Raw genomic sequence first — 16,091 nt, forward strand, 5'->3', positions numbered from 1 at the left:
CTCATTGCAGTGTGGCACCGGGGCGATGGATGAAGGAAGGTCCGGATACGCGATAGCAGGATAATTCTCTGCCAGTCCGACGTTTGGAAGGGTCCACCATGCAGAAGTAGCAGTTGCTTGAGTGGTCAATGGGTTCCCGCCAAGTTATTGGTGTAGCGAACTTCATGGCTCTCTTTTTCCCTCTGTAACATCCAACAAAATACATGTATTTCACCCATGACTAATGTGTAAGAGATTTTCGCAACATTTTTCATATATGATATATTTTTTGAATAACATTGAAAATTGGAAATCATTTCAAATTATAAATGTTTACAGTTCAAAAAATTGTAACAGATTTTATAACGTAAAATTCCGAGCAACAATTGTCCATCTTACCTTCCAGAGTTGTTTTGCATTGCTTGCCGGTGAAATGAGGTGCCCAGGGTTTGTCTTGATCCCCAACAGACATGCCGAAATATGCCTTGCACATCTTAGCAGATGCTTTCACAGAGTACTTTTTCGCTCTTGTCTTGATGAATTGGCCGCAGCCATAGCAAAATGCGTCTGCGGGATGCTTGCAGCCTCTTAATGCCATCTCAGAAAAATGCAGATATGTATCCACTTTGGCAGCTGGAATTAAACTGAACTGGTGGGCTTAAGGCCCCTGTATTTATACTACTACTAGCTGTACTACCCGGCTTCGCCCGGGACTTGTATCTACCACGGCCGGCCGCCTTTGTCTCCCCAGTGGCGATGTTAATACGCTACAGCAGTTACTCGTTTGAGGCAGAGTCGACCTAGGAGAATTCAAATAATCGTCACCGGTGGTGGCCGTGAGCGGGAATCGAACTAGGTTCGCCAGGTTGGTAGCGCAGCGTAGCGTTAAGCACTACACCCACCGCTCCTCACACACCACACACGCACAGACACACACACAGACACACACACAGACACACGTAGACACACACAGACAGAGACACACACACACACAGACAGCACGCTAACCACTACACTACCGCTCCCCACACACCACACACGCACACACACAGACACACACACAGACACACACACAGACACACACACAGACACACACACACAGACACAGGCAGCACGCTAAGCACTACACTACCGTTCCCCCTACACAACACACGCGCGCGCGTCCATAGGTACACATACACGCGCTTGCTGCAGACACACACGACTTTCAGGGTGCGTACGGCAGTAAACGACTGAAATAATAAAGCGGCAATGCTGTGTAAGGAACGCCTTAGACCCGCATTACACATTTGTGTAATGCGAGCGTAAACACACAAACACACACAAACACATACACAATACACACACACATACATGCAGACACACAGACAGACACATAACACACATACATACACACACATACAAACACAGAAACACATACACACACATACATAGACACACACATACATACACACAAACACATCCACAGACGTACATACACACATACATACAGGCACGCAGACATACACATAAACACATACAAAAAAACCCACATACATACACACACACATACATACACACAAACACATGCACACACATACACACATGCATACAGACACACAGACATACACATAAACACATACACACATACACATGACCCGGCTTCGCCCGGGACTTGGATCCACCACGCCCGGCCGCCTTTGTCTCCCCAGTGCCGATGTTAATACGCAACACCAGTTACTCGTTTGAGGCTGAGTCGACCTAGGGGAGGTTCAAATAATCGTCACCGGTGGTGGCCGTGAGCGGAAATCGAACTCGGTTCGCCGGGTTGGTAGCACAGCGTAGCGTTAAGCACTACACCCACCGCTCCTCACACACCACACACGCACAGACACACACACAGACACACACACAGACACACGCAGACACACACAGATAGACACAGACAGACACACACACACACAGACACACAGACAGCACGCTAAGCACTACACTATCGCTCCCCACACACCACACACGCACACACACAGACACACACACACAGACACAGACAGCAAGCTAAGCACTACACTACCGTTCCCCCTACACAACACACGCGCGCGCGTCCATAGGAACACATACACGCGCTTGCTGCAGACACACACGACTTTCAGGGTGCGTAAGGCAGTAAACGACTGAAATAATAAAGCGGCAATGCTGTGCGAGGAACGCCTTAGACCAGCAACACATTTGTGTAATGCGAGCGTAAACACACAAACACATACAAACACATACACACACATACACACAAACACATACACACACATACATACACATACATACACACAGACATACACATACACACAAACACACACATACATACACACAAACACATACACAATACACACAGACATACATGCAGACACACAGAGACACACATAACACACATACATACACACACATACATACACATAAACACATACACACATACATACACACAAATACATACACACAAACACATACACACACGTACATACACACATACAGACACACAGACATAGACATAAACACATACAAAAAAACCCACATACATACACACACAGACATACACACAAACACATACATACACACATGCATACAGACACACAGACATACACATAAACACATACACATGACCCGGCTTCGCCCGGGACTTGGATCTACCACGCCCGGCCGCCTTTGTCTCCCAAGTGCCGATGTTAATACGCCACACCAGTTACTCGTTTGAGGCTGAGTGGACCTAGGGGAGGTTCAAATAATCGTCACCGGTGGTGGCCGTGAGCGGGAATCGAACTCGGTTTGCCGGGTTGGTAGCGCAGCGTAGCGTTAAGCACTACACCCACCGCTCCTCACACACCACACACGCACAGACACACACACAGACACACACACAGACACACGCAGACACACACAGACAGAAACACACACACAGACAGCACGCTAACCACTACACTACCGCTCCCCACACACCACACACGCACACACACAGACACACACACAGACACACACACAGACACACACACACAGACACACACACACAGACACAGGCAGCACGCTAAGCACTACACTACCGTTCCCCCTACACAACACACGCGCGCGCGTCCATTGCTGCAGACACACACGACTTTCAGGGTGCATACGGCAGTAAACGACTGAAATAATAAAGCGGCAATGCTGTGTAAGGAACGCCTTAGACCCGCATTATACATTTGTGTAATGCGAGCGTAAACACACAAACACACACAAACACATCCACAGACGTACATACACACATACATACAGGCACGCAGACATACACATAAACACATACAAAAAAACCCACATACATACACACACACATACATACACACAAACACATGCACACACATACATACACACATGCATACAGACACACAGACATACACATAAACACATACACACATACACATGACCCGGCTTCGCCCGGGACTTGGATCCACCACAGCGGCAAAACCGACATACATACACACACAGACATACACACAAACACATACACACACATACATACACACATGCATACAGACACACAGACATACACATAAACACATACACATGACCCGGCTTCGCCCGGGACTTGGATCTACCACGCCCAGCCGCCTTTGTCTCCCAAGTGCCGATGTTAATACGCCACACCAGTTACTCGTTTGAGGCTGAGTGGACCTAGGGGAGGTTCAAATAATCGTCACCGGTGGTGGCCGTGAGCGGGAATGGAACTGGGTTCGCCGGGTTGGTAGCGCAGCGTAGCGTTAAGCACTACACCCACCGCTCCTCACACACCACACACGCACAAACACACACACAGACACACGCAGACACACACAGACAGACACAGACAGACACACACACACACAGACACACAGACAGCACGCTAAGCACTACACTACCGCTCCCCACACACCACACACGCACACACACAGACACACACACAGACACACGCAGACACACACAGACAGACACAGACAGACACACACACACACAGACACAGACAGCACGCTAAGCACTACACTACCGTTCCCCCTACACAACACACGCGCGCGCGTCCATAGGTACACATACACGCGCTTGCTGCAGACACACACGACTTTCAGGGTGCGTAAGGCAGTAAACGACTGAAATAATAAAGCGGCAATGCTGTGCGAGGAACGCCTTAGACCAGCAACACATTTGTGTAATGCGAGCGTAAACACACAAACACATACAAACACATACACACACATACATACACACACATACACACAAACACATACACACAGACATACACATACACACAAACACACACATACATGCACACAAACACATACACAATACACACACACATACATGCAGACACAGACAGACACATAACACACATACATACACACACATACACACACATACATAGACACACACATACATAGACACACACATACATACACACAAACACATGCACACACGTACATACACACATACATAGAGACACGCAGACATACACATAAAGACATAAAAAAAACCCACATACATACACACACACATACACACAAACACATACATACACACATACATAGAGACACACAGACATACACATAAACACAAACACACATACACATGACCCGGCTTCGCCCGGGACTTGGATCCACGATGCCCCGCCGCCTTTGTCTCCCCAGTGACGATGTTTACACACGACAGCAGTTACGCTTTTGAGGCTGAGTGGACCTAGGGGGGGGCCAGGTCCGTTTCAAATAATCGTCAGCGGTGGTGGGCGTGAGTTGGAATCGAACTGGGGTCACTCAAGCAGCTTAATGACTGTTTGTACAAAGAACATATAAAGAATCGATTATAATAACCAGGCAAGAGTCCACATTATAGACTGCCAGTACACGCACTCAGCTTCATAAGCAGGCTAGAGTGTACATGATAGAGTGGCAGTACGCTCACCGAGCTTAATAAGCAGGCTACAGTGTACATGATAGACTGGCAGTACGCTCACCCAGCTTAATGAGTATTTGTACAGTGAACATTAAAGTAATCGATTGTTGGCGCGTTGGGTTTAAAAGTAATATTAATAGCACACATTGTGGTGGGGGTGTAGTGAAGAGTAGGAAAAACTTTGATGAATTTACCTCAGAGTGGCGTGGCGGGTGTCGAGGCCTAGTAGCGTGCAAAGCCTGCGGCCTCGCCTAAAATTGTCGGCTTGGAAGAGGCAGGGTACGGGTGGCGTTCCTTCCCCCCCCCCCTAGCGCTCCAACAATACTGTGTAATGGCTATTATTTAATTAAATACGGAGCTTATGAAAGTGGCGAAGGCGTGGCTAGCCGTTGGCAGGGGCAACCGCCGTCCAATGAAACTGCAGCCCTTGGCGAAGGCGTGGCTAGCCGTTGCCAGGTCCAATGAAAGCGGCGAAGGAGTGGCTAGCCGTTGCCAGGGGCAACCGCCGTCCAATGAAAGTGCGTATGGGCCAAAGTCCACACACACACACACAGACAGACAGACATGAACGATTTTATATATATAGATATTACTGTAAAGTTCTGGAATGTTCTAGAAGTTACTCCAAGTTTACTCAGCACTGAATCTATCTGGAATATCACTGTCCTGGTCACAAAAGCAAATGTTGTGGGGTTTAATAGCCATTTTCTGTGCTTTTGAGGCATAAGCAATTAGGAAATAACACTACCCAGGAACAAAAACAAAACAAACAAAAAATGTGTTACACAGTGTCATAAGTGTGGCCGTTGGGATGTGTAAACATATACAAGTATATATTTTTCATATAAAGTATGTATATTTGTAATTTGTTACTTATATTCTCCATAAATACATTAATGATACTAATATATAAACACCCAGCTCTGTCATTCTGTGACTGTGATTCTGTGATTAACGCGGCACGGATTGGTTGAAGTGCATCACGTGACTGCGAGCAACGGGTGAGTGAAAGTGAGAAGACGAGTGAGTGAGAGTGAGGCAGAGCCGTGCTCGGTCCGCTGCTGCCCTGAGGGACCCCCGTGCTCTCCACTGCTGGCTTGAGGGAGAGCCGTGCTCTGTCCACTGCTGCCCTGAGGGAGAGCCGCGCTGTCTCCACTGCTGCCGTGAGGGAGCCAGACGCACTCTCTCCACTGCTGCCCTGAGGGAGAGTCGTGCTCTGTCCACTGCTGCCCTGAGGGAGAGCCGCGCTGTCTCCACTGCTGCCCTGAGGGAGAACCGTGCTCTCTCCACTGCTGCCCTGAGGGAGAGCCGCGCTCTCTCCACTGCTGCCCTGAGGTAGAGCCGTGCTCTTTTCACTGCTGCCCTGAGGGAGAGCCGTGCTCCGTCTGCTGCTGCCCTGAGGGAGAGCCGCGCTCTCTCTGCTGCTGCCCTGAGGGAGAGCCGCGCTCTCTCTGCTGCTGCCCCGAGGGAGAGCCGTGCTCCGTCTGCTGCTGCCCTGAGGGAGAGCCGTGCTCCGTCTGCTGCCCTGAGGGAGAGCCGTGATCTCCACTGATGGCCGCCTGAAGCTCGTGCTCCCAGGATGCGCTCTGTCGCTTTAAGATGTTCTGTGTTCATATTTTGTTTGTTGCGGTTGCACCCGACTCAAGAGCCGCATGGCTCACATGGCTATACCAAATCAATGAAACTTGAAACCTAAGACCCCTTCAGAGCTTCCAAAAAATCCTAACAGTTCTTTCACTGATTAATAAGTGATAGCTCTTAGAAGTTAATGTCAATATCACAACTACAGTTTACATGCATTTTCATTCATTCACATTAAAGTGACATCGCGGGATCGTCAAAAAAGGGTATGTAGAGTTAAAGTTTTAAGTGAAAGCCACGTATAGCCGCTCTTATTCGACTTATTAAAAGTCCTCATGTACAGCGAAGCTGTTCGCGTTGTTTTATAGTTTAATCGTAATTCACTATCAGCCGTACATCTGATCGTCTCTCCAGCCATTAGGTTAAAAAGTAGTTGAATGTGAGTTCTTTAAAACTTAAATCTGACAAACAATGCACACGGTTCTAATTACATTAGTACTGTAGTGTTTTGGGTGCTTAAATCCACTGCTGTATGAAGGCCCACCGCACGCTGTGCGAGTGGATCGTAAGGATTTACTTGACCAGGCTGTGGTTGTTGGGGGGTGCCGCAGGCTGTGGTTGTTGGGGGCGCCTATGGTTGAAAGGGTAAAAACCTATTACTATATTTTGACACTGGTAAAGGAGGTCTCATAGTGTAAATGCTTCACCCGAGCCCTCAATACTCTGATAGTGCGCTGTCTTTGAGTTGTATGCCTTTTGGCGTCATCTGGTCCAACACCAATGGAGACTAGGCTCTAAGAAAAGCTGTCTCGGGTGTGGACCAATCAACTTCAAGGACAGTGCATATCATTATCATCATCAGAGTTTTTTCTTTTTGTTTGCATTTTGATTGCTTGTGTTGTGGTTATTGCAAACATGATGCCTTGTATAAATGTGTCAGTTTTTGTACCAGTTGAAAGGGTAAAAACCTATTACTATATTTTGCCACTGGTTAAGGAGGTCTCATAGTGTAAATGCTTACCCCGAGCTCTCAATACTCTGATAGTGCGCTGTCTTTGAGTTGTGTGCCTTTTGGTGTCATCTGGTCCAACACCAATGGAGACTAGGCTCTAAGCAAAGCTGTCTCGGGTGTGGACCAATCAACTTCAAGGACAGTGCATGTCATTATCATCATCAGAGTTGTTTCTTTTTGTTTGCGTTTTTACTGCTTGTGTTGTGGTTATTGCAAACATGATGCGTTGTATAAAGGGGTCAGTTTTTGTACCAGTTGAAAGGGTAAACACCTATTACTATATTTTGCCACTGGTAAAGGAGGTCTCATTGTGTAGTTATGATATAGTTTGCATCGAACGACGACTCATCTAATAGAGGGTCCTTGTCTATACTGTACGTATACATCTGGCAGATCGCCAGCTTGGTTTAAGAAATCCTGGCTCTGCAGATAAAACCTTAAATGTCGAAACTGGTCCGAAGTTTGCTTGTATTAAACCTATGGTGCTGAAAAAAAAAGCTCCAAGAAGGGCTCTGTTGCTGTTGGATACACATTGGAGGGAGGCGTTATTTGTCTGCTGATTCATTTTACATGGCATGGGTGGCCACAACGCAGCTCCAGAGTTGAATGCAGCTCCCGGGCAGTTCAAGTGCGGCTTTATGAAATCACAGCTTAATTTCTAACGTTACAATGAAAAAAAATATTATGCATGGGAAATTACATCTGCGGAAATGGCAGTTGTCATGGCCACTCACCCCTCACAACAGAACCATAAACGTGGTACCTCCCGTGGTGCTGCCACTGTCGAAGTGCAGTTTGCCAGGCAAGGAAAGTAAAAAAAATGTATGTAGAGTAATGAATATGATGTGTGCATTGGAGAATGCATTCTCAGCAGACATTGTTGATTCCTTCTGATGACTATATAACACATAACAAAATACAATTCTCAACATTTTTAATGAGCATTTTTTTTTACACGACCAAAGACAAGATAAAACGCGTGATCTTAATATTGGTCATAAAAGCTTATGTATAAAACGAATTGATTTGGCTTGCTAATCAGTACTGTTGCCGCCAACAATTCCAATTAAATGATAAGGTGAACAAAACATCGATAGTATAGTACCAATGTATTCGCACAACGAGCAGCTTCCATGGAGGTCTTCATTTTCCATTTGTTGGCAATGCCGACCAAAACACATGTTATCGCATGAAGACTACAACAGGCTAAATGGCTGCGTTGGGGGTTTCAAAACACACCACGTTGTTACACAAAAAAAACACGGAAGATCTATTGAGAATAAGAATGCATTCGGTTTTGAAAATAAACCGCACATTTATATTCCGCATGAGAAAATTAACTGTACATTTAGCAATCATCTCAGAACGATTCCGCATTCAAATAAATAATAGGAAATTGCGAATATATAAATACGCTTTAAAAATATCACTAATATATACCCCTAAATTAAATTCAACAACAAAGCCTCTCCGTTTTGGATAGTAGACTGTCCATACGAGGAGATCATCTCTCCACACACACATATATCATACGAACCGACATACGCGCACTCCTGTTTACCATACACATCCTATCACTTTAATCACACCTGGGGGCAAATTCCATTTTCTCCAGTTTCCTGCCACTGCTATTTGTGCAGCGATGATGGAGATTTCAAACAAGAGCCCCAGCGAAATGCTGATTCCGTTGCCGCTCGCAAGTGCCATGACAGTATACATTGCCTGCACTGTGTCATCTCAGCGAACCGTTGAACAGCCATGAACTCGGCAAACAGAAGGTGAGAAGCGTCCCTTTTTGTAGGAGCATACCACTCATAAAATATCTTCATCAAAAATAATTCTGCAAAATATATATTTTTATCGTAATATAGATACTGCAATCATTAAATACTGTTCATCCCGCAGACACCGACCTCTAAGACCTGCCTTGCAGTTGCAGACCATGCAGCACTTTCATCTCTATAACAACTGACACACTTCATCAGAACACTCCAAAGGCATTGTTTGTCATATCATAGGTGTGTATGCTTTCACCAATCCGCATCTGAAGCGAAGCAAGTTTTGAGCCTGGATATTCCTCAGACTGGTGACCGCCATGCACAGACCACAGGTGTGGTGGACGTTGTGAGCAGCAGAGGATAGTGCAGACACATCCATTGTTGTTCTGCATTACCCCCACCCCACACACACACCAAAACACACGACCAGTATGGTAAAGTATGGTCAAATATCCAGCAATATAGTAAATGTCTTCTGAGAAAGAAAACGTACTATGTATGCTGACATATATAGTATACACATTTACATATAGGTTTTCACACACATCAAGGACGGTAATGTATTGCATCACCTTCAAATACTGTCATCTATTGCATTGGGCAGCGGGGGCTGGTAAACACCTTGGCGACAGATTTTCTCGATATTTACCATTTGCTTACCAAGGTGGCTGTTTAAAGCAGTTGCTCGTCACTGCAACAGTGGTGCTCATGAACCCCCAAGGACGTGCCTGTGAATGGCGTTACACCGGTGTCAGCTAGGAAGGGAGCTTGGCAAATTTTTTGTGAGCATATTAATGCATACGATTCAAGCAAACAGGTTACTGACATCAAGGCCGTAATTATAATATTCAAATATGCTCAAAATGTCCCCCTCCCAATATATTGCTAGAAACATTTTTTTATATGCTACTAGCTGTACTACCCGGCTTCGCCCGGGACTTGGATCCACCACGCCCGGCCGCCTTTGTCTCCCAAGTGCCGATGTTAATACGCCACACCAGTTACTCGTTTGAGGCTGAGTCGACCTAGGGGAGGTTCAAATAATCGTCAACGGTGGTGGCCGTGAGCGGGAATCGAACTCGGTTCGCCGGGTTGGTAGCGCAGCGTAGCGTTAAGCACTACACCCACCGCTCCTCACACACCACACACGCACAGACACACACACAGACACACGCAGACACACACAGACAGACACAGACAGACACACACACACACAGACACACAGACAGCACGCTAAGCACTACACTACCGCTCCCCACACACCACACACGCACACACACAGACACACACACAGACACACACACAGACACAGACAGCACGCTAAGCACTACACTACCGTTCCCCCTACACAACACACGCGCGCGCGTCCATAGGTACACATACACGCGCTTGCTGCAGACACACACGACTTTCAGGGTGCGTAAGGCAGTAAACGACTGAAATAATAAAGCGGCAATGCTGTGCGAGGAACGCCTTAGACCAGCAACACATTTGTGTAATGCGAGCGTAAACACACAAACACATACAAACACATACACACACATACATACACACACATACACACAAACACATACACACAGACATACACATACACACAAACACACACATACATGCACACAAACACATACACAATACACACACACATACATGCAGACACAGACAGACACATAACACACATACATACACACACATACACACACATACATAGACACACACATACATAGACACACACATACATACACACAAACACATGCACACACGTACATACACACATACATAGAGACACGCAGACATACACATAAAGACATAAAAAAAACCCACATACATACACACACACATACACACAAACACATACATACACATACATACACACATACATAGAGACACACAGACATACACATAAACACAAACACACATACACATGACCCGGCTTCGCCCGGGACTTGGATCCACGATGCCCCGCCGCCTTTGTCTCCCCAGTGACGATGTTCACACACGACAGCAGTTACGCTTTTGAGGCTGAGTGGACCTAGGGGAGGGCCAGGTCCGTTTCAAATAATCGTCAGCGGTGGTGGGCGTGAGTTGGAATCGAACTGGGGTCGCTCAAGCAGCTTAATGACTGTTTGTACAAAGAACATATAAAGAATCGATTATAATAACCAGGCAAGAGTCCACATTATAGACTGCCAGTACACGCACTCAGCTTCATAAGCAGGCTAGAGTGTACATGATAGAGTGGCAGTACGCTCACCGAGCTTAATAAGCAGGCTACAGTGTACATGATAGACTGGCAGTACGCTCACCCAGCTTAATGAGTATTTGTACAGTGAACATTAAAGTAATCGATTGTTGGCGCGTTGGGTTTAAAAGTAATATTAATAGCACACATTGTGGTGGGGGTGTAGTGAAGAGTAGGAAAAACTTTGATGAATTTACCTCAGAGTGGCGTTGTGGGTGTCGAGGCCTAGTAGCGTGCAAAGCCTGCGGCCTCGCCTAAAATTGTCGGCTTGGAAGAGGCAGGGTACGGGTGGCGTTCCTTCCCCCCCCCCTAGCGCTCCAACAATACTGTGTAATGGCTATTATTTAATTAAATACGGAGCTTATGAAAGTGGCGAAGGCGTGGCTAGCCGTTGGCAGGGGCAACCGCCGTCCAATGAAACTGCAGCCCTTGGCGAAGGCGTGGCTAGCCGTTGCCAGGTCCAATGAAAGCGGCGAAGGCATGGCTAGCCGTTGCCAGGGGCAACCGCCGTCCAATGAAAGTGCGTATGGGCCAAAGTCCACACACACACACACAGACAGACAGACATGAACGATTTTATATATATAGATGTAGATAAAAACAACAATTTGCTGAACCTTAGCCACAATATCTGGACATTGTCTTCACATAAATCAATGCATAGATTTCTGTTTATATGATTGTGGTTATGGTTGTACTTTATTAATCCATAATCTCTGCTATTACATATAATGAAACAAGAAATGGTTAAAAAACAGAGCAATGTAATACAATACACCATTATACATTATTGTAAAAAATAGATAAAAAGTCCATCCCACGTGTCAGTGATTTTTTAAAATATTTTAGGCAGGAAATTAGTTTTCAAATGTAGATATTTTTTCTGGGTTGGGACCCTCTGACACCCTGGAAGATTTTGTCTCCCCCAATGTTGACTCCATGGCTACGGCCTTGACTGACATGCTAACCCTTACCCAAAGGATGTTCATTCAAAACAACCGCGTTACTTTCTATGCATCCTATGCCTCATTTTAAATATTAAAAATAAGCATACATAGCACGTTTACTTTCTCAGGAAAATAGACGGTAAATGCGAAATTATTTAAGGGTGAAGCTTCAACGGTAAAGGTGCAACCCTGCATTTTCTCGCTCACGCCACTGCTGCTGGAAGGATCTCAAATAGAAGGGAGCTCTATAGAGCCCCTTTAGACGCCATCTTGGCTATCATTGCCATGCTGGATAGACATCTCGGAAGAGGTTGGAGTACCTACACTTTACACCATCGCACGTAGCCAGGTAGCTTTTGAAAAATCGGTGAATACCTCAATGGGCTTTACCTGAAAAGAAATAAGTATAACCCGTAAAAACAAAGTTTTTCACTATAAACCCTTTATATGCGTGGCAGCGAACTTAATATAAAGGATTTAAAAATATATTCGCCTGTGGAGGAGGCGGGGATCGATCCCGCGACCTTTGGCATGGGAAGCGAGGGCGCTACCAACTGCACTACTCCTCCACGGCCTGTGGAGGGGTTACGCTCTGGGCTCCTACACTCTGACTTTCAGCCAAAGCCATGAATGCGTTCTATTTGAATATATGTAAAATAATTTTTTTTTGCCTAAAAAGTGTAACATTTTGGGAATTTTTTTTCACGAACAATAATTGTCTGGCACAACGAGTCTGTGTGGAAAATGTCAGCTCGATTGGATCACGGGAAGTGGGTTAAAAAACGACCGAAAGATTTGCACTGGTCCTTAGCAAGCAAGCAAGCACGCAAGCACGCGAACTTAATATAAAGGATTTTAAAAAAGATGTTTCAATATATTTATAAGTGATTTGATTACCTTTCCCATACTTTGCACTCCAATTGTGTTTTTGTATTGTTGATTCTTCTACCGTTCTGACGCGCCTCCAGTGTACATTTATACTGGAGGAAGCTGATCAGATTCCTCCAGTATAAATAGTCTGATTCTGATTCTGACTGCGGTGTACTCATTTATACTGCAGAGTGGACAAATGCCGTGGGGGGGCAGGGGGGGGTTCATGAACTTTCAATATTGTTTCAACTGCCGTGCCAGAGAATAAACTGGCAATAGCTGCATTGCAAGTCCAGCGTGCTAACCATGACAACACGGCGGCTTAAGTGACTGCAAATAGACTAATCGATACCTCCAAAAATTGTAACAAATAGCGCAGCCGAACACAGTTTTCGTTTGTGCGGCGGTGTTGTGGTCCTTCGCGTGCAACTGTCAAAGCAGTTTTTCAAATTTTCGTTAATGACGCCATACGTTATTATGCGTTATTACGTTTTGTTTGAGGGATGCTGCCGTGGTGCCAACGATTAGCACACTAGAAAACCTCCACGCGTCTGTCCATCCGCCAGAATACATGGGGACGTTGTATGTGGTGGCTTGAGGTGTGGGTGCTCCCAACTCTTCAGAGATATATGGCCAGCGTTTAAGAGTCTGATAAATTACTACCCAGAGCAGGGGATCGACAACCTGCGGCTCTGGAACGGCTCTTTAAGGACTGCTTCGTGATGTTATTTAATAAGAACCAATGTCTCGTTTTCACATGCATCGCGGCTATTGAAATATTGATGTTTTTTTTTTTTACCGAATTCAAAAACATGGCTCTTCTTGTTATTTTGGTTGCCGACCCCCTGATCTCGAGGGGCTCTTTTGAGGCTCTCTCTTGTGGATGCTCGTCTTCCCCGCAGTGGCATGAGCAAGTAGTCGAAGGGCTGCGCCTTTTACTTTTTCTAAAATCATGTTCGAGTTCATTTAAATATGTGCCAGTGACTCCGACATGAAAGTTATGGGCAGCGAAGCAGGTGTGTGTTTTTTAATTAGTTGTTTGGGCAGATGTGGTCCAAGTATTTTCATGTTATGTTATTATGTTAATAAAATTGGTGTCCTGCTGCTTGTGTTTTGTAAACAAAATCACGTGTGTTTGTCAATCAGCGTAGCATTGGATATTTAGTAAATACCTCAATTTATTTGCTTGATGGTACTGTATTTAAGACATCAAACACGTGTGCATCGCTCTACTTCAAAGGCAATGTGCTAAACATTCATATTGGAATGAAGTTGTTTTAATTACGGTTGCAAAAGAATGGACACGTATAAAATGTAAATTCATTACAATAAAATTGCAATGAATTACAATAACATTGCAATTAATTCTTCATGAAAGCCACATTGTCACAATATCGGGTTTTATTTTTCACATCGAGGTATATGCATGGTCAAAAGAAGACCTTACCATTGATTTTTCCATCAACAACTGTCATGCAATTTCATCGCTGGCACAGGGAGTGTAAAATGCAAGTATGTAGGTAATAATGAATTATTCATCTGAGAAATGTGGTCTTCTTGGTAATGTTCAATGCTTAATCTCATTCTCAAATGTTTCTTTGGATACTCTTGGTTGTGAACTTTGTCGGCACTGGCATTGCCTTGTGAAAAAGTGAAATGCTGTCACTTTAAGGTTAGCTCATTATAGCTGCTGGACTTGAAATGAATAGCAATTAATGCAACCCATTCGATAAAATGCTTAATTGACGTAATTAACATAAACAGCAAGTTGGAAAATCGTTAATTAGCTTAATTATTTACAAAGATATGTCCTACATGCAGTGCTTAAAGTTGGGGTACACTTTATCAAGCGTTCAAATATGTTTCATATTCACAGAACGTCTCAGTAAGAATAATGAGAGAAAGGCAAGTTAGACCTCTTGGGAATGTCACGAGAAAACAAAAGACTGAATATGTTTTTAGTAGGATAGGTACAAGAAGACGGGGAAGACAGCGAATTAAGTACACAAGCAATTTGAACAATCGGATCCAACTGGGAGTATCTTACGCTAAGTTTTCCCACCTGATGACGAACACTTTTCGTCCGAAACGTGATTTATTTTATTTTATACCTACGTGACTTTACCTAAAGAACCAAAGAGTATGGATTCCTGCAGTCACGAATGCTTCAAATCAAGATGATGCTAAGTTGGTGAGTAAATATCAAGTGCGTAGCCCAATTTGAGAACATTTTTTACGTGCTTTGTAACCGTCATCATCATCGTTTCCACTTACATTTCTACGTTAACATATTGCCCGATTAATTTTTTTTTATATATATGAAAAGCTAGAAGGGATGATAGCCGATGGACGAGGCTGTGACAGAATGCCAGGCAAAGGAGATAGGGCGTACCCAAGAGGATGACCATCGCAGAAGATGGAGCGATGAGATCGGTTGATGTGCAGAAGTGAGAGGGACGGTAGAAATAGCGTGCCATGAGAGATGGTAACAGCATGGGATGCCTTCATCCAGCAGAGGATCGACAATGGCTGGTCATAACGATCGTGGTTATTAAAAGCTATGAAGCTCAAGTCGGTATTAAGTGGAGAGGAAATTATTTACCTATTTCTTCAAATAATGTAAAACCGTTCATTCATATGCAAATGTGTGAATGGAATTTTAAAGAGGAATTTTCTGAGTGTTTTTAATTGTTATTATAACAATATGTGAAATATGGAAATAACATGATATGATTCATAAACGTTGGATTGTAAACATTCTAACA

The 16,091-nt window shown here is 44.8% G+C and overlaps 1 non-coding gene across 1 annotated transcript; it reads right to left on the minus strand.

The window, feature by feature from the left end:
* Positions 1 to 12,952: 12,952 nt before the first annotated feature.
* On the minus strand, positions 12,953 to 13,025 carry TRNAG-CCC (transfer RNA glycine (anticodon CCC)). The gene has a single exon. It is a non-coding gene; the product is annotated as a tRNA-Gly (tRNA).
* Between the last annotated feature and the right edge of the window lie 3,066 nt (positions 13,026 to 16,091).

The sequence above is a fragment of the Lethenteron reissneri genome, chromosome 39 (assembly GCF_015708825.2).
Source record: "Lethenteron reissneri isolate LAM-NWPU_2019-01 chromosome 39, ASM1570882v1, whole genome shotgun sequence".
Taxonomy (NCBI): Eukaryota; Metazoa; Chordata; class Hyperoartia; order Petromyzontiformes; family Petromyzontidae; genus Lethenteron; species Lethenteron reissneri.